A 20,310-nucleotide genomic window follows, 5' to 3' on the forward strand; every position below is an offset into this window, starting at 1 on the left:
TCTGTGTGTGGCATGCTCCGATGACTCTGGCCTCGGCCTGACGACTAAACTGTTGCCACTGCCCATGCACACCTCAACTCTGCTTGTTCTATATGACGGGTCTCCTTGCCTATTTCCGGCTTCAACCTGACTACTAAACGGCTTCTTGTTCTAATTATACCCGTTACTCGTAGAGGAAAAGGGTATACTATATTCGTCGGAAAGTATGTAACAGGCAGAAGGAAGCGTTTCCGACCCCATAAAGTACATATATTCTTGATCAGGATCACTAGCCGAGTCGATCTAGCCATGTATGTCTGTCCGTCTGTCTGTCCGTCCGGATGAACGCTGAGATCTCGGAAACTATAAGAACTAGGCTATTGGGATTAGGCATGCAGATTCCAGAGCTGCTTACGCAGCGCAAGTTTGATTCAGCAGAGTGCCACGCCCACCCTAACGCCAACAAACCGCCCAATACTGTGGCTCCTACCGTTTTGGTGCTAGAATAAAAATTTTAACTGATATGTATTGTTCTCATCAATACCTATCGATTGACCTAAAAAAAGCCACGCCCACTTCAACGCTCACAAACCGCCCAAGCCTGTGACGCCCACAATTTTCATGCTAGATAACTGAAATGTATTGGTCTCGTCAATACCTATCGATTGATCCAAAAAAAAATTTGCCACGCCCACTCTAACGCCCATAACGCTTAAATCTGTCTACCGCCGGTAGGTGGCGCATTTTAATCTCGCTTTGCTGCTTGCATATCTCCATTAAGCTGAGTAACGGGTATCTGATAGTCGAGGTACTCGACTATAGCGTTCTTCCTTGTTTTTTTTTTACTACATACTTTTTACTACATACATAATAATGCTTCGTTTAGAAGTTATTTAAGAAAAAAGATTTTTGGGGGCAATCAGGTGAGAAGTAACCCATTTTCCGATACGCGTAGATCTGCAATTGTTGCCACAAATCTTAATCCTTGGACTTGTGCATTCTATAATGATGCGGGTCACTCTGTTTACCATTGTCAGAATTTTAAAAACCTTACCTCTACGAATCGCCTTCAGGAAGCAAAAAGGCTCGCCCTTTGCATAAATTGCCTTAAGACTTGTCATCAAGTGAGGCAATGCCATTCCATTAAATGCCGTACATGTCTCCAGAAGCGCTTAACTCTGCCTCACTAAATCGTGTCATAGAACCCTCTGTACTTGTTGCACACGATTTTAGTAATGATACTGTGCACTTAGCAATAGCCAGCGTTTTAGTAAAAAATCTTTCTTGGGTTTTCTTTCGTTGTTAAGCTCCTCTTGATTCGGGCTCTCAGCTGCACCAGCTGCAAACAAAGAAAATAAGGACTTTAGCGCCTGTATCAGGAATAGGCTCTAATTTTTTGACGGATGATCACTCGGTTAACACTACCGTAGTAATCGCACGAGCGACAGCCTAGTTTCAATGTAGATATCGGAAACTGGAATACACCTCAAGTTGTATGCTTTCCAGCGTGTGGACCTCTTAATTGGAGATAGTCTTTTCTACGAGCTATTGTACCTCTCATTAAAAGACCTACCTGGGCTGAGTTGTTTCTGGAGGTAATGGCGGCTCCCATGGCTCGTCTAATGATCTACCTTTCGCTAGTAAAGAGAATAGTTTGGATCGGTTAAGGCATGTCGTTCCTTTGCAAGCTGGTGTTTATTCTGTTCGATAACCTTCTAAACTGAATCTTGAATGTATTTTTTAGGATGTTTTGTTCTTGTTATTAATTCTTGCCTGCTTTTCCAGCCCTTGCTACCCTGCTCCTTTGCCCTGCACTGCCCTCGAAGTAGGTTTTTGCAGTTGGCCGTTGTTCTGGTTGGTTGTTGTTCTGTCAGTGTGTTCGCTTAGCTGTGGTGAGTTGAGCTTTCGAGGTGTATTCACTCTGCCTTTCTTTCAGCTATTGCAAAGTTTTGTAAGTGAGTGCGCGTCTTTGTCCGCTTAAAGGTCTGGCAGGCTATCAAGCTGACCGGTGACCAGTGACTCCAATGGATCGCGGCCTCTGGAACACAGTGGTGGTGCTTAAGTCTGGCTTGCCCGCTTCGTCTATGTCTGTATCCAAGTGTCAGCGGCTTTACTTCTGGACCGTTGACTTCAGTGTTTTCCTGAAGATGAATCGGAATGCCTTTGCCTCCTGCGTCCGGGTGTTTTCGAATGTCATTTCAGGAAAGGCTTTCACATCTTCACCCAGCTGGGCATAACTTCCGTTGACTCAGGCGGTTGGCAGACGACTAAGCGGTCGGCCTTTGCTTCTTGCAATTTCGGACCCATTCTCCTCCACAAGCTGTGCTTCGTCGTTGACTCTAGTTTGTGTTGGAATGCATAGTGTTCTGGTCTGTGTGTGGCATGCTCCGATGACTCTGGCCTCGGCCTGACGACTAAACTGTTGCCACTGCCCATGCACACCTCAACTCTGCTTGTTCTACATGACGGGTCTCCTTGCCTATTTCCGGCTTCAACCTGACTACTAAACGGCTTCTTGTTCTAATTATACCCGTTACTCGTAGAGGAAAAGGGTATACTATACTCGTCGGAAAGTATGTAACAGGCAGAAGGAAGCGTTTCCGACCCCATAAAGTACATATATTCTTGATCAGGATCACTAGCCGAGTCGATCTAGCCATGTATGTCTGTCCGTCTGTCTGTCCGTCCGGATGAACGCTGAGATCTCGGAAACTATAAGAACTAGGCTATTGGGATTAGGCATGCAGATTCCAGAGCTGCTTACGCAGCGCAAGTTTGATTCAGCAGAGTGCCACGCCCACCCTAACGCCAACAAACCGCCCAAAACTGTGGCTCCTACCGTTTTGGTGCTAGAATAAAAATTTTAACTGATATGTATTGTTCTCATCAATACCTATCGATTGACCTAAAAAAAGCCACGCCCACTTCAACGCTCACAAACCGCCCAAGCCTGTGACGCCCACAATTTTTATGCTAGATAACTGAAATGTATTGGTCTCGTCAATACCTATCGATTGATGCAAAAAAAAATTTGCCACGCCCACTCTAACGCCCATAACGCTTAAATCTGTCTACCGCCGGTAGGTGGCGCATTTTAATCTCGCCTTGCTGCTTGCATATCTCCATTAAGCTGAGTAACGGGTATCTGATAGTCGAGGTACTCGACTATAGCGTTCTTCCTTGTTTTTTAGTAATATTGTCGTATATTGAGAGTGTGTTTCAGCAAAAATATTTAAGATAAGCCCAATTATATAAGACACATATTTTAAAATGTCGGCTAACATTGGTTTTGTATTTTTAGCTGTACCGTTGGTCAAATTAACAGGGAAAACTAGAATTGGTATGTATGTAGTAAAAAGTATGTAGTAAAAAAAAAACAAGGAAGAATTCTATAGTCGAGTACCTCGACTATCAGATACCCGTCACTCAGCTAATGGGACCAAAGGGAATTGGAGATATGCAAATGCGCCACCTACCCGTGGTCTCAATATATGGTTATACGAATCTAGTATATAACTATAACACATGGAATAGTAAGGAAGGCAAAAGGCCCATACAGCAGTCCTTTAAATTATACTTTTCAAACCAATGAAGGTCGATTACAGTATTTAATTCCAGAACAATAGAAGATCGAAATCCTACACCTAATATAGACGTAAAATTGAAAATATTCTCTTCATTAGACTTAACAAAGGGTTTTTACCAAATAAAATCGAGCTACGGTGACATTCAAAACATTTCTACTTTTAACGGGTACTATGAGTTCCTGCGATTGCCCTTTGGCCTAGTTTGAACAACTTAAAACTTCAAATTGATAAATTTGTGTTTTCAAATTATGAAATAAAGTTTTTACTGACTGAATTGAAATTGACGAAATACAAAAAAGTTAAACGTTATCTGGGTAGCTACCCAAGACGATATATACATCTTTAAATTTGCTAAAACATTAAATAAAATATGTGAAAAAAATGTTACAATAAATACAAAAGACATTGAATTTTTGAATTATTCGAAAATCTCAAAATGCTAATAAAAAGCGACCAAATTGTAGTCTAGACCGACTTCAAAAACAGTTTTTGCCTATTACAAATACCAGCTACTATGCTTTGGGAGCAGTCCTCATGCGGTATAGCTAAGTCATATGTCTTGCCATGTACTATAAAAGCCACGCATTAAACTAAAGCCCAATTTAAAAGGAACTTCAAGCTTCTTTTGGTCGATTAAATATTTTTATTTATGTATTCATTATGTATTCTTGCTGATAATAGCCGTCGTATGTCATTTCATTTGTAAGAATTCAATGCTTCGTTTAGAAGTTATTTAAGAAAAAAGATTTTTGGGGGCAATCAGGTGAGAAGTAACCCATTTTCCGATACGCGTAGATCTGCAATTGTTGCCACAAATCTTAATCCTTGGACTTGTGCATTCTATAATGATGCGGGTCACTCTGTTTACCATTGTCAGAATTTTAAAAACCTTACCTCTACGAATCGCCTTCAGGAAGCAAAAAGGCTCGCCCTTTGCATAAATTGCCTTAAGACTTGTCATCCAGTGAGGCAATGCCATTCCATTAAATGCCGTACATGTCTCCAGAAGCGCTTAACTCTGCCTCACTAAATCGTGTCATAGAACCCTCTGTACTTGTTGCACACGATTTTAGTAATGATACTGTGCACTTAGCAATAGCCAGCGTTTTAGTAAAAAATCTTTCTTGGGTTTTCTTTCGTTGTTAAGCTCCTCTTGATTCGGGCTCTCAGCTGCACCAGCTGCAAACAAAGAAAATAAGGACTTTAGCGCCTGTATCAGGAATATGCTCTAATTTTTTGACGGATGATCACTCGGTTAACACTACCGTAGTAATCGCACGAGCGACAGCCTAGTTTCAATGTAGACATCGGAAACTGGAATACACCTCAAGTTGTATGCTTTCCAGCGTGTGGACCTCTTAATTGGAGATAGTCTTTTCTACGAGCTATTGTACCTCTCATTAAAAGACCTACCTGGGCTGAGTTGTTTCTGGAGGTAATGGCGGCTCCCATGGCTCGTCTAATGATCTACCTTTCGCTAGTAAAGAGAATAGTTTGGATCGGTTAAGGCATGTCGTTCCTTTGCAAGCTGGTGTTTATTCTGTTCGATAACCTTCTAAACTGAATCTTGAATGTATTTTTTAGGATGTTTTGTTCTTGTTATTAATTCTTGCCTGCTTTTCCAGCCCTTGCTACCCTGCTCCTTTGCCCTGCACTGCCCTCGAAGTAGGTTTTTGCAGTTGGCCGTTGTTCTGGTTGGTTGTTGTTCTGTCAGTGTGTTCGCTTAGCTGTGGTGAGTTGAGCTTTCGAGGTGTATTCACTCTGCCTTTCTTTCAGCTATTGCAAAGTTTTGTAAGTGAGTGCGCGTCTTTGTCCGCTTAATTGTCTGGCAGGCTATCAAGCTGACCAGTGACCAGTGACTCCAATGGATCGCGGCCTCTGGAACACAGTGGTGGTGCTTAAGTCTGGCTTGCCCGCTTCGTCTATGTCTGTATCCAAGTGTCAGCGGCTTTACTTCTGGACCGTTGACTTCAGTGTTTTCCTGAAGATGAATCGGAATGCCTTTGCCTTCTGCGTCCGGGTGTTTTCGAATGTCATTTCAGGAAAGGCTTTCACATCTTCACCCAGCTGGGCATAACTTCCGTTGACTCAGGCGGTTGGCAGACGACTAAGCGGTCGGCCTTTGCTTCTTGCAATTTCGGACCCATTCTCCTCCACAAGCTGTGCTTCGTCGTTGACTCTGGTTTGTGTTGGAATGCATAGTGTTCTGGTCTGTGTGTGGCATGCTCCGATGACTCTGGCCTCGGCCTGACGACTAAACTGTTGCCACTGCCCATGCACACCTCAACTCTGCTTGTTCTATATGACGGGTCTCCTTGCCTATTTCCGGCTTCAACCTGACTACTAAACGGCTTCTTGTTCTAATTATACCCGTTACTCGTAGAGGAAAAGGGTATACTATATTCGTCGGAAAGTATGTAACAGGCAGAAGGAAGCGTTTCCGACCCCATAAAGTACATATATTCTTGATCAGGATCACTAGCCGAGTCGATCTAGCCATGTATGTCTGTCCGTCTGTCTGTCCGTCCGGATGAACGCTGAGATCTCGGAAACTATAAGAACTAGGCTATTGGGATTAGGCATGCAGATTCCAGAGCTGCTTACGCAGCGCAAGTTTGATTCAGCAGAGTGCCACGCCCACCCTAACGCCAACAAACCGCCCAATACTGTGGCTCCTACCGTTTTGGTGCTAGAATAAAAATTTTAACTGATATGTATTGTTCTCATCAATACCTATCGATTGACCTAAAAAAAGCCACGCCCACTTCAACGCTCACAAACCGCCCAAGCCTGTGACGCCCACAATTTTCATGCTAGATAACTGAATTGTATTGGTCTCGTCAATACCTATCGATTGATCCAAAAAAAAATTTGCCACGCCCACTCTAACGCCCATAACGCTTAAATCTGTCTACCGCCGGTAGGTGGCGCATTTTAATCTCGCTTTGCTGCTTGCATATCTCCATTAAGCTGAGTAACGGGTATCTGATAGTCGAGGTACTCGACTATAGCGTTCTTCCTTGTTTTTTAGTAATATTGTCGTATATTGAGAGTGTGTTTCAGCAAAAATATTTAAGATAAGCCCACATATAAGACACATATATTAAAATGTCGGCTAACATTGGTTTTGTATTTTTAGCTGTACCGTTGGTCAAATTAACAGGGAAAACTAGAATTGGTATGTATGTAGTAAAAAGTATGTAGTAAAAAAAAAACAAGGAAGAATTCTATAGTCGAGTACCTCGACTATCAGATACCCGTCACTCAGCTAATGGGACCAAAAGGAATTGGAGATATGCAAATGCGCCACCTACCCGTGGTCTCAATATATGGTTGTACGAATCTAGTATATAACTATAACACATGGAATAGTAAGGAAGGCGAAAGGCCCATACAGCAGTCCTTTATGTTTTCTCCAAAAAAATTATACTTTTCAAACCAATGGAGGTCGATTACAGTATTTAATTCCAGAACAATAGAAGATCGAAATCCTACACCTAATATAGACGTAAAATTGAAAATATTCTCTTCACTAGACTTAACAAAGGGTTTTTACCAAATAAAATCGAGCTACGGTGACATCAAAACATTTCTACTTTTAACGGGTACTATGAGTTCCTGCGATTGCCCTTTGGCCTAGTTTGAACAACTTAAAACTTCAAATTGATAAATTTGTGTTTTCAAATTATGAAATAAAGTTTTTACTGACTGAATTGAAATTGACGAAATACAAAAAAGTTAAACGTTATCTGGGTAGCTATCCAAGACGATATATACATCTTTAAATTTGCTAAAACATTAAATAAAATATGTGAAAAAAATGTTACAATAAATACAAAAGACATTGAATTTTTGAATTATTCGAAAATCTCAAAATGCTAATAAAAAGCGACCAAATTGTAGTCTAGACCGACTTCAAAAACAGTTTTTGCCTATTACAAATACCAGCTACTATGCTTTGGGAGCAGTCCTCATGCGGTATAGCAAAGTCATATGTTTTGCCATGTACTATAAAAGCCACGCATTAAACTAAAGCCCAATTTAAAAGGAACTTCAAGCTTCTTTTGGTCGATTAAATATTTTTATTTATGTATTCATTATGTATTCCTGCTGATAATAGCCGTCGTATGTCATTTCATTTGTAAGAATTTAATGCTTCGTTTAGAAGTTATTTAAGAAAAAAGATTTTTGGGGGCAATCAGGTGAGAAGTAACCCATTTTCCGATACGCGTAGATCTGCAATTGTTGCCACAAATCTTAATCCTTGGACTTGTGCATTCTATAATGATGCGGGTCACTCTGTTTACCATTGTCAGAATTTTAAAAACCTTACCTCTACGAATCGCCTTCAGGAAGCAAAAAGGCTCGCCCTTTGCATAAATTGCCTTAAGACTTGTCATCAAGTGAGGCAATGCCATTCCATTAAATGCCGTACATGTCTCCAGAAGCGCTTAGCTCTGCCTCACTAAATCGTGTCATAGAACCCTCTGTACTTGTTGCACACGATTTTAGCAATGATACTGTGCACTTAGCAATAGCCAGCGTTTTAGTAAAAAATCTTTCTTGGGTTTTCTTTCGTTGTTAAGCTCCTCTTGATTCGGGCTCTCAGCTGCACCAGCTGCAAACAAAGAAAATAAGGACTTTAGCGCCTGTATCAGGAATAGGCTCTAATTTTTTGACGGATGATCACTCGGTTAACACTACCGTAGTAATCGCACGAGCGACAGCCTAGTTTCAATGTAGACATCGGAAACTGGAATACACCTCAAGTTGTATGCTTTCCAGCGTGTGGACCTCTTAATTGGAGATAGTCTTTTCTACGAGCTATTGTACCTCTCATTAAAAGACCTACCTGGGCTGAGTTGTTTCTGGATGTAATGGCGGCTCCCATGGCTCGTCTAATGATCTACCTTTCGCTAGTAAAGAGAATAGTTTGGATCGGTTAAGGCATGTCGTTCCTTTGCAAGCTGGTGTTTATTCTGTTCGATAACCTTCTAAACTGAATCTTGATCTGTTGAGAGAGTCCTACCAGCAAGCTCATCGTAGATTCTTTTCCTTAGAGAGAAAGATGCATTGTCGGCCAGCCTTGAAGGCTCAAAATGCGGGATCCATATAGGATTTAGGGCATATTTCATTAGTCTCTGCCGCTAACTTCAGCTAGTTTTTGATGGATCTGCGGCCTGTTCATCTGGCTATTCTCTCAACTACGTGTTTATGGCGTGTCCCGTAATTCAGCATAAAATGTTCCAGATTCTTCTTTGGTTTCGTTCACACAATGGACCGTTCTGTTACGGTTCGCAAACAGAATATCTATGTTCAAGTTAAACTCTGTTACTTATGGAACGAAACCAGCATCATTTTTGGCTGTACGAACCTTAACCAAAACGATCGATATCGCTTGGGATCTTGCTTCTGACCAGTACGGTTCTCCTTTTCGGTCTTACATTCAGCATTAACCCCCCATATGCAATCTGTCGATTCACTCGGTTTGGTTGGGCCAGTAATCACAAGAACTAAAATTTTTTTTTAGTAACTGTGCATGGAGAAGTTATCTTGCAAGAGTTTCGGGCAGATTAGCCACTTGTCATTTCTTCGTTTGGATCGTTCTCCAAATGCTAAGAATGGAATTTGTGATGCCAGCATGGCTTACAAAGGACAAGCTCCATTGCTTTGTTCAAAGTCGAGCCCTTCAGATTCAACATTTTTGCAGCAAACCAAGTTTCTGTTCAAGAGTTAACTGAGTCAGTGGAGTGCCTTTACGTTCCAACATCCTTAATTCCAACCGGCATTCTGTCCTGCGGTGCTGTTCCCACTTAACTAAACGAGTCTCCTTTCTGGGGTCATGGACCTCCATTTCAAAGCTGACTGGCCATCCCCAATCAACGCTGAAAACCAAACATTTGCGCTTCGCCCAGGGGTCCTGCTAATAAAGTCTCCATACGAAGACATAGTAGCCAGCTCCAAATTTGCAAATTCTTTTGCTGCGCTTCAAAAGTTTTCGGATACATCTATGAGTTTAGTAATCGCATCCGTCACCCCACGCTCACGGTGGCCGATATTAAAATGGTACTCAGCTGTTGCTTCGTCTTATCCAGCGCTCTCATTTATGGGACTACATAAAATCGCTGCATTCGAGGGGATTAGTAGACTCATCTAGCTCGCTCGCTTTGCTTTCGCCTTTCATTGACCAGTTTCGGCTTCTTAGAAGGGATGGCCGACTGAGGAACTCGTCACCAAATTTTATTGGCCGTCACCCAATTATATTACCACATAGTCATTCGGTCATTAGGGCCATCATTACTCACTTCCATGAAGGCAATCTGCACACTTGTCACCGAGCACTACTTGGCCTAATTCGATCCCAGTATTGGCCTATTGAAGGGAGGAACATGGTATACTAGGCAGTTAACAAATGTGTTAGATGCTATCGAGCGCAGCCTCGATTAGTAGAACATATAAAGGCGGATCCTTCAAAGGAGCGACTTGTTGGATTTCATTCATTTGAAGTCACTGGCATTGATTTTGGCAGGCCATTCCTCTAAAAGTTGGAAGTGCGCAACAAGCCTCCAGTAAAATGCTACGATTGCGTCTTCGTTTGTATTGTCACGAAAGCTATTTATTTGGATCTGATCAAGGATCCCTTGACGATGTCGTTTCTTTATGGTCTTAAGCGATTTATATGCACCATAAGAAAGCCGCGGCATATTTGATCTGAAAATGCAACTAACTGTGTTGGCGCGCGAAATTAGCTGCTTGCACTAAGACGATCACCAGAAATTTCCATTGGACTTTTGTTTTTCGGAGTCCATTGATTGGTGTTTTATTCTTCAGATGTCACCGCACTTTGGTGGTGGAAGTGGCTGTGAAGATGGCTAAGCGTTATTTCTATCGCGCCGTTGGCCCTTCAGTTCCGGGGCTTGATAGTTAATAATTCTAGTTAGTTTATTCTCGACCCTTAGTCTCGATTTCAGAGAACCCAGCTGATCTGGATGCGTTAACCGAGCCTGATGTGACCAGCCTTAACTTGAATCGCCTAGATGGATGGCAACACATGGCTTACTTACAGAAGTAATGGATGGAAAGAAGAATACTTGACACTGCTGCCCCAAAGCCTGGTCTGATCATCGATGACTTGGTCCTGGCAAAAGTTACGAGCAGTGAGCAAGCTGTGTCTGCTGCGCCTTAATGATGATGTTGAAACCCAGACTTCAAACGGGGAGAGTATGTCTGGTCAGCCACAACAGTTTATTAACGTCTCTTAATCCAAGCTCTTATATCAGCTGCATCGCAATAAGCATCTCTTTCGATCACGCTCTCTTGCCTTGCATTCTTATGCCCAGCGTTCGGCTGGCTAACTCTTAAAAAGTAGTACGAATTTGCTCTCGACTTTAAACACACTCCTTTCATTGTTAGTCATCACACAAGCCATGCCAAGAACATTTCTTAAGATTTTACAACAGCTAATAAAAAAGCTTATTAGCTTAACAAAAGCCTTTGATATGTCAATTAAATCACCTTCAGCGTAAAAAAATTTTGACTTTCACGGCTGTATCTCCTTGACTTTGACTTTGCTTAACGTTCTTTACTCGCGTTCTAATCTTGATGACTGGTCCAACTTTCAGCGCTGGGCCTGTTAGTACCGCTAATCCTCGGTCTCTCCTTGTCTCCAGTGCACACGTCCCCATACCACAGTCCAAAGTCCTCCGTTTTACAGTTCGACCTTTCGCCCTCTGCGTACGGCACCACATAAGGGTCCAAGGTGCGGTGTTTTACCGTTCTATCTTTCACCCTCTGCGCACGGCACTACACTAGGCCCCAAAGTGCGGCCACGCCTTGGTTCCTAACATAGAACAACATTGGCTTGTGAGGAGTTGACTAACTCCCCAAAAATAGAAGCAGCAGCAGATGGCCGGTCGCTTACCAGATACGCGGCGAATTCGCTTAGTAACGGCGCGGCGAGGAGAGTTTGGAGACCAAGGATGGAGAGCGAGAGAGTTTGGAGACCAAGGATGGAGATCGAGAGAGTTTGGAGACCAAGGATGGAGAGCGAGAGAGGCCGCAGAGCGCTGGCAGCTGGATCAGTCGATCACGAGGAACCAAACCTTCAAGATCAGTTAAAGTACCAAGTGAACAGTCAGTCAAGCAAGTAATCTACGAGGGAGCCACAACCAAGCGAGTCGTCGGAAGCAGCGCCGTGGGAAGCATACAAGTAGCAAAATTGCCACGTCGAGACGTTCGGAATTGGGACATCAGGAATCTCCGAACTGAGACACAAGTGGCTGCGATTACCGGCGAAGTTCCCGAACAGCAACCGCCCAACTCCCCGTGTGCCAGAACGAAAAGCCTCTGGTCAGGAGACAGCGCAGAGGACATCGACAGCGACGCCAGCAGACATTTCCTGCAGCCACGTTAACATCGCCGCGCGGAGCTCATTGGGGAGCGCAGAAGCGTCGCGGACGTCACGCACGTCTGCGCTAGGCGGAAAGCAAAGTGAACTGCTAGGCAGCTTCCTGGCGGCAGCCTTGACTGTCAGCGCGATCTTCACAAGAACCTAGCGGGTCCGTCCGTTACAGAGAAAGGGACATTTATTGCCTCGACAGGCGTCGGGCTGGAGAGCAAGGCTTGTTCACCCTAGTCTGAGAACGGTGACGCTTCCCTAAGCCCACAAGGCCGAACTCTCTGCGAGTCTAAGGCGCAACAAGCGACCCCGAGGCAGCGCGTCGGCAAGCAAGCAGAAGCGGCCACTACGAGCGTCCCGAAACCCAGAGCCAGTGGAAGCCGAGTCAACGCGTCGAGGAGCCAGAAAGAGGAGCGCCAGCAGCCGGCGGAACCAGAGCCAGGAGATACCGAAGCCAGCCCAGCCACACACCCGCTGTACTAATACCACGAGAATAAATCCCACTGTTACCATTTGAACACTTTGTTTTCTCACTGATCCACGGGCAATCACGTCATATAAATTTGGTGGGACGAACGCACAATCTTCTGAGCTAGCCGCACGAATCTCTTGAATGGCAGAAACTCGGCTTGCTACAAAAATGTTAAATCTGGAGGGCTTGTCTCGGACCCATAAAAGGGCAACCGTTGAGTCGCACCAGCAAAAGCCAATGCCTCGAATACGTTCGATGAACCTAGACAGAAGTTCGGCACCACAAAGTTCCAGTTTAGATACAGTGAGTGTTTTCAGAGGCGCTACCATCGACTTTGAACAAAGCAAATGAGCTTGTCTGTTGCAAACCATATAGACACAGGCGCCATACGTATGCTTTTATGCTGGCATAACAAATTCCAGTCTTAGCATTTGAAAGATGAACCAAATGGGGAAATGACGCGTGGTTAATCTGTCAAAAACTCTAGCATAAATCCTTCCGTTCCGTGTTGTGAGACTCTGGAAGGCTTTCATCCCAAGATAACTTCTCCTTGCACGGTTACTAAGGGAAAATTTTAGTTCTTGTGATCGCAGGCTCAACCAAACTGAGTGGATCGTAAAACCGCGCAATTTCAGACAAAACAGATCGATTATAGGTGATGCATATGATGCTGGTTTCGTTCCATAAGTAACAGTGTCTAGCTAGAACACCCGCAATTGATCCTGAGGGGAATCCCTCCACAGAATACATTGCAAATAGATATTCTGCTTTCGAACCGTAACACAACGGTACATTTTGCAAATGTCTCTTGTGCTTGCTACAGAGTGTGAGTGAAATCAAAGAAGAATCTGGAATAGTTTATCCTGAATTACGGGACCCGCCATAAGCACATCGTTAAGAGAATGGGCAGATGAACTGGCCGCGAAATTTCGTGGTGGAGTTATCTTCCCTTAGGACACAATGATGATGAAAGAAGTATCGGCAAGATCCGATTTCAGCGTCAGAGACTAATGACATTATACAAAAACAAGGAAGAACGCTATAGTCGAGTACCTCGACTATCAGATACCCGTTACTCAGCTAAAGGGACCAAAGGGAAATGGAGATATGCAAGCAGCAAATCGAGATTTAATTACGCCACCTACCGGCGGTAGACAGATTTAAGCGTTATGGGCGTTAGAGTGGGCGTGGCAAAATTTTTTTTGGATCAATCGATAGGTATTGACGAGACCAATACATTTCAGCTAAAATTTTTTATCTAGCATGAAAACTGTGGCCGTCACAGGTTTGGGCGGTTTGTGGGCGTTAGAGTGGGCGTGGCAATTTTTTTTTCGAGTCACTCGATAGGTATTGATGAGAAAAATACACTTATGTTAAAATTTTTATTCTAGCATCAAAACTGTAGGAGCCACTGTTTTGGGCGGTTTGTGGGCGTAAGAGTGGGCGTGGCACATTGCTGAAACAAACTTGCGCTGCGTAAGAAGCTCAGGAATCTGCACGCCAAATCTCAATAGCCTAGCTCCCATAGTTTCCGAGATCTCAGCGTTCATGCGGACGGACAGACAGACGGACAGACGGACAGACGGACATGGCTAGATCGACTCGGCTAGTGATCCTGGCGGCAGCCTTGACTGTCAGCGCGATCTTCACAAGAACCTAGCGGGTCCGTCCGTTACAGAGAAAGGGACATTTATTGCCTCGACAGGCGTCGGGCTGGAGAGCAAGGCTTGTTCACCCTAGTCTGAGAACGGTGACGCTTCCCTAAGCCCACAAGGCCGAACTCTCTGCGAGTCTAAGGCGCAACAAGCGACCCCGAGGCAGCGCGTCGGCAAGCAAGCAGAAGCGGCCACTACGAGCGTCCCGAAACCCAGAGCCAGTGGAAGCCGAGTCAACGCGTCGAGGAGCCAGAAAGAGGAGCGCCAGCAGCCGGCGGAACCAGAGCCAGGAGATACCGAAGCCAGCCCAGCCACACACCCGCTGTACTAATACCACGAGAATAAATCCCACTGTTACCATTTGAACACTTTGTTTTCTCACTGATCCACGGGCAATCACGTCATATAAATTTGGTGGGACGAACGCACAATCTTCTGAGCTAGCCGCACGAATCTCTTGAATGGCAGAAACTCGGCTTGCTACAAAAATGTTAAATCTGGAGGGCTTGTCTCGGACCCATAAAAGGGCAACCGTTGAGTCGCACCAGCAAAAGCCAATGCCTCGAATACGTTCGATGAACCTAGACAGAAGTTCGGCACCACAAAGTTCCAGTTTAGATACAGTGAGTGTTTTCAGAGGCGCTACCATCGACTTTGAACAAAGCAAATGAGCTTGTCTGTTGCAAACCATATAGACACAGGCGCCATACGTATGCTTTTATGCTGGCATAACAAATTCCAGTCTTAGCATTTGAAAGATGAACCAAATGGGGAAATGACGCGTGGTTAATCTGTCAAAAACTCTAGCATAAATCCTTCCGTTCCGTGTTGTGAGACTCTGGAAGGCTTTCATCCCAAGATAACTTCTCCTTGCACGGTTACTAAGGGAAAATTTTAGTTCTTGTGATCGCAGGCTCAACCAAACTGAGTGGATCGTAAAACCGCGAAATTTCAGACAAAACAGATCGATTATAGGTGATGCATATGATGCTGGTTTCGTTCCATAAGTAACAGTGTCTAGCTAGAACACCCGCAATTGATCCTGAGGGGAATCCCTCCACAGAATACATTGCAAATAGATATTCTGCTTTCGAACCGTAACACAACGGTACATTTTGCAAATGTCTCTTGTGCTTGCTACAGAGTGTGAGTGAAATCAAAGAAGAATCTGGAATAGTTTATCCTGAATTACGGGACCCGCCATAAGCACATCGTTAAGAGAATGGGCAGATGAACTGGCCGCGAAATTTCGTGGTGGAGTTATCTTCCCTTAGGACACAATGATGATGAAAGAAGTATCGGCAAGATCCGATTTCAGCGTCAGAGACTAATGACATTATACAAAAACAAGGAAGAACGCTATAGTCGAGTACCTCGACTATCAGATACCCGTTACTCAGCTAAAGGGACCAAAGGGAAATGGAGATATGCAAGCAGCAAATCGAGATTTAATTACGCCACCTACCGGCGGTAGACAGATTTAAGCGTTATGGGCGTTAGAGTGGGCGTGGCAAAATTTTTTTTGGATCAATCGATAGGTATTGACGAGATACAATACATTTCAGCTAAAATTTTTTATCTAGCATGAAAACTGTGGCCGTCACAGGTTTGGGCGGTTTGTGGGCGTTAGAGTGGGCGTGGCAATTTTTTTTTCGAGTCACTCGATAGGTATTGATGAGAAAAATACACTTATGTTAAAATTTTTATTCTAGCATCAAAACTGTAGGAGCCACTGTTTTGGGCGGTTTGTGGGCGTAAGAGTGGGCGTGGCACATTGCTGAAACAAACTTGCGCTGCGTAAGAAGCTCAGGAATCTGCACGCCAAATCTCAATAGCCTAGCTCCCGTAGTTTCCGAAATCTCAGCGTTCATCCGGACGGACAGACAGACGGACAGACGGACAGACGGACATGGCTAGATCGACTCGGCTAGTGATCCTGATCAAGAATATATATACTTTATGGGGTCGGAAACGCTTCCTTCTGCCTGTTACATACTTTCCGACGAATCTAGTATACCCTTTTACTCTACGAGTAACGGGTATAAATACTCGTAAATTAGTGCGCTAGTCACAATTTGATTTACTTCTTGAACATACGAAAAGTAAGGTGACTGTATTTTCAAGAAAAACTATTAATTTATTTATCAATATTAATGTTGTCCCCTTCAAAATAATCCCCCTCAGATACAATACACTTATGCCAACGGTTTTTCCAATCCTCAAAGCACTTCCCATAAGCACTTTTCGGTATAGCCTTGAGCTCTTCCCGCGATGCAGTCTTTATCTCTTCAATCCTTGCAAATCTCCGTCCTTTCATAGGTCTCTTTAGTTTTGGGAACAAGAAAAAGTCACATGGGGCCAAATCCGGTGAATATGGTGGCTGAGGCATTATTGTGGTATTGTTTTTGGCCAAAAAATCTCTCATGAATTGTTTTTCCACAATTCTGGACGTTTCTTTCGTAATGCTTCTCGCAAACGGCGCATAACTTCCAGATAATACTGTTTATTGAACGTACGACCATATGGTAAGAACTCCTGATGCACCACGCCATGGTAATCGAAGAATACAGTGATCAAAACTTTGACATTTGATCGAACTTGGCGTGCTTTTTTCGGTCTTGGCTCACCTGGGCTCTTCCATTGTGACGATTGGGCTTTGGTTTCGATATCATAACCATATACCCATGATTCGTCACCAGTTATGACCCTTTTGAGTAAATCTCTCTCTTGAGTAAATCGTTGACGTCATCCAACAGCTCTTGAGCGATGCTCATGCGACGGTTCTTTTGGTCAAAACTCAGCAATTTTGGAACAAACTTCGCTGACACACGACTCATGCCCAAAACGTTTGAAAAAATTTCATGGCACGAGTCAAGCGATATACCGACATCTTAAGCAACTTCTCTGATAGTGATTCGACGATTTTCCAAAACAATTTTCTTCACTGATTGAACGTTTTCATCAGTTGTTGACGTGCTTGGGCGTCCAGAGCGAGGCTCGTCATTGGCATCTTCCCAGCCATCTTGGAAGAGTTTGTATTACTTGTAAACATTTTTTTTACTCAGAACAGTTTCACCGTATGCCACTGTCAACATTTCAAGTGTTTCGGAGCACTTAATTTTATTTTTTACACAAAATTTGATGCAAATCCTTTGATCCATATTTTTCGATAGCAAAAAATCGCTGAGCACGCAAATCAACTTGTTACCTTTACGCCTCTCACAACTAAACAAAAAAGGGGATTCAATTGAAACTTGGTACAGATGTTAGGGAAGAGTGTACCAACATAACAAAACTTAAAAATCGATAATCGAAAATATGTGGCCCGCGAAATTTGAAAAGTCACCTTACTTTTTGAACACACCTCGTACAAACATTTCTGTACTATATTGTTCTAATACAAAGACATTAAGCCTTGATAATCTTTGAAACATTGGATTCTTAAGGACTAAGTTGTGTTATAAATTAATTACAGTTTTGAAGATGTGTGTGTAATTTTTGTAGATGTGGTAGTTTGTTCCAAGGACGTACAGCACAGATAGAAAAGTGTTACTCAGCATAGGAATGTTTTACTTTTTGACAAATTAGATTGTTCGTTCTGTTGAAAGCGCTGAATTTTAGTTTGCCAAAAAGATATTTTGGCTCGGCAGTTGTTCTTACCTTGTGCAACAGTAGTAGTGTTTTGTACTCGATCTTGACTTTCAGCGGCAAATCCAAAACTTTCAAAGTTGCATCAGAGATTCGATCTGTGCCCTTGCGATTAAATATATATCTCTCTACATTGCCGAAGGCTACAAGGAGTTTGTGCTGGCCAGTAGCGTCAGAATTTCCAAAGACTTCGACTCCATAAAATAGTAATGGCATCCGCTTAGTTCCCGCAATGAGCATTTCAAAATTTATTGGTTTTCGTGTCGTTAAGTTGTCTAAGTATCCCATACAGCTTCCCAATCGTACAATTTACGTGATTACTCCAGGATAGAGTGGAATTTATCGCAAACCTCAAGTTGCTCGCTCGGTCTACATAGTTTAATAATTGACCATTCAAGAAAAATTTTTCTAGATGATCTGTGTTGAAATATCGGTTATGTACTACTGTGCATTTTGATTTGAGGGGGCTAAAGGATAATCTATTTCGCTCTGCCCATTTGCAAACCATGTCTTATTCACTGTTACAGTGATTAATTTGGCTAAGAGGGCAGCTTACATTTAGTTGGACGTCGTTGGCATACAAGTTATCCAGCTCATGATCTCAGCCTCCTTACCCAATTTATAAACTTACTCTTTATATACAATTCTTAGCTGAGATCGCCTTCTAGCTCAAGTACCCAGCCGCCTTACCCAAGTCGTAAACAATTTCTTATAAACAATTCTAAGCTGGGAACACCTTACTAAGCTTTCCCACAGAACCCCAATTAGCTCCTCCACTTCTGCTGAAGTTCATTATTAAGATTTAATTGAGCCGCGGGCCCTCTAATATAAACTAAGCTGGTTCCAGCTAATGTAAGCACAAGCATCCGGTCAACACCCGGCGAGGCTAAAACCTGCAGCGTAATCCGTTTAGCAATCGAGCAGAGAATTTGGTCATCCAATTTCCCGACTCTCTTGAGTCCAACTCTTGTCCAACTCTTAATGAGTTCCCCAATTCTCTTAAACCGAGGTTTGCTTATATGATATATCCGCCCTTTGCCAGGCAGTCCGTCTTTGCATCCGAGAAGATCGGTTCATTCAAATAATAATTCTGAACAGTAATATAAAAGTCGATATTAAGGAAAAGTTGTAACTTAGTGAATAAATAAATAAAATTTTTTTCAATAATTCACCAGGAAAATAGTTAATTGGCGACCGACGTGGGGCCACGCATAATTTTTTCTCACTAAAGCTTTAAAATAAATAACTAACGGTTTTAAAGTGAAAAAAAAATTGCGTGGTCAAATAAAAACCTTATCAACCGACACAAAGTTCGCGTTGAAAACAATGGAGTAAACTAATAAATGAAATAATCCCCTTTACTTACAACAATCCGCTAATTAGTAATAGACATAATAAACTTCTGTTTAACAAAAAAAACTGGACGGAGTCAGGAAAAAAACGAAAAAATTCACAATATTAAAGGTAAAGCTGATACAAAAAAAATACCAACTCAGAAACAAATTCAAATTTAATTACAAATCCAAACACAAATTCAACAAGAAGGAGTCTAGCGCACTAATTTATAAGTATTCTTGTACTTGTAGCGTTAGAAAGATTTAAAACCAAAATAAATAAATAAAAAGAAGGAAGAGCTGAGGGCAATCCCACGCTAAACAGTTGCAATCACAAAATAAATCGAAGGAAGAGCTGAGGGTAATCCCTCGCTAAACATTTACAACCACAAAATACATCGAAGGAAGCCTGAGGGCCATCCCTGGCTAAAACAACCAAGAATGGCGATCCCAGCAGGATCATCAAAGGAAAACATACGGCATCCCATTATACCAAGGAAGAAAATAAGGCAATTAGTGAGCTTATACTGTTTATTTTTTATAAGTACTATAGGCAAAAAAAATGTCAATAAAATCAAACAAGGTGAAAGACTTATTAACGATTTTGAAAGAATTCTCACCATGCCGCTACCCCAACCTGCAATGGCTTCTTGCAGCCAAGCTAATAACCAAGTGATCGATTTAATTGCATATTTTGTCAATAATTAGTTGAATCCTTTAAGGAATTAGATCGTAAGTCTAAAAGCACAACTAAGTCAAAATAAGAAAAAAATTTGAAGATTTTTAAGTAGAAGTCATTGACCCAAATATTAAATGTGAAACTCCATTTGAAATTATAAAATCAGTCCGAGAATTTAAAGGTTAAGAAGACAACAATTTGAGTTGGAGGGAATAAGCAGAAGTAGCCATGGGGCATTATGCTAGAGGTAGCGAAAGATTCTTTTCCGCATTGTCAGTCTTGAGAAATAAATGAGCTGGTACAGACAGCAGTAGGAGTATTCATAACTAGCCTCAGCGGCCATATCTCAGACGTAATATTTTCTATGAACTCACAAGACTTTCCGAACGCTAAAGTAATAGTACAAGAACTAGAGAGCAATAATTTGAGAGCCCAATTCGCAAACAATTTCGCATCATCACAGCGCAAGACTTATGAGTCGAACTTATACGGGTACCAAACCTAAAATAATAAACCCACACAAAGTAACCATAATAACTATAATGTTAATCAGAGGAA

General features: G+C 42.6%; 1 long non-coding RNA gene across 2 annotated transcripts; it reads right to left on the reverse strand.

The window, feature by feature from the left end:
• Positions 1 to 834: 834 nt before the first annotated feature.
• Positions 835 to 8,185, reverse strand: LOC139353174 (uncharacterized). Of its 2 annotated transcripts, none has more exons than XR_011604336.1 (3): positions 7,900 to 8,185; positions 4,461 to 4,745; positions 835 to 1,318 (listed from the first exon to the last, which is right to left on the reverse strand). It is a non-coding gene; the product is annotated as an uncharacterized lncRNA (long non-coding RNA). The 2 variants fall into 2 exon arrangements; XR_011604335.1 differs by lacking the exon at positions 7,900 to 8,185 and adding an exon at positions 4,980 to 6,117.
• Between the last annotated feature and the right edge of the window lie 12,125 nt (positions 8,186 to 20,310).

This window comes from Drosophila suzukii, chromosome 3 (assembly GCF_043229965.1).
Source record: "Drosophila suzukii chromosome 3, CBGP_Dsuzu_IsoJpt1.0, whole genome shotgun sequence".
Taxonomy (NCBI): domain Eukaryota; kingdom Metazoa; phylum Arthropoda; class Insecta; order Diptera; family Drosophilidae; genus Drosophila; species Drosophila suzukii.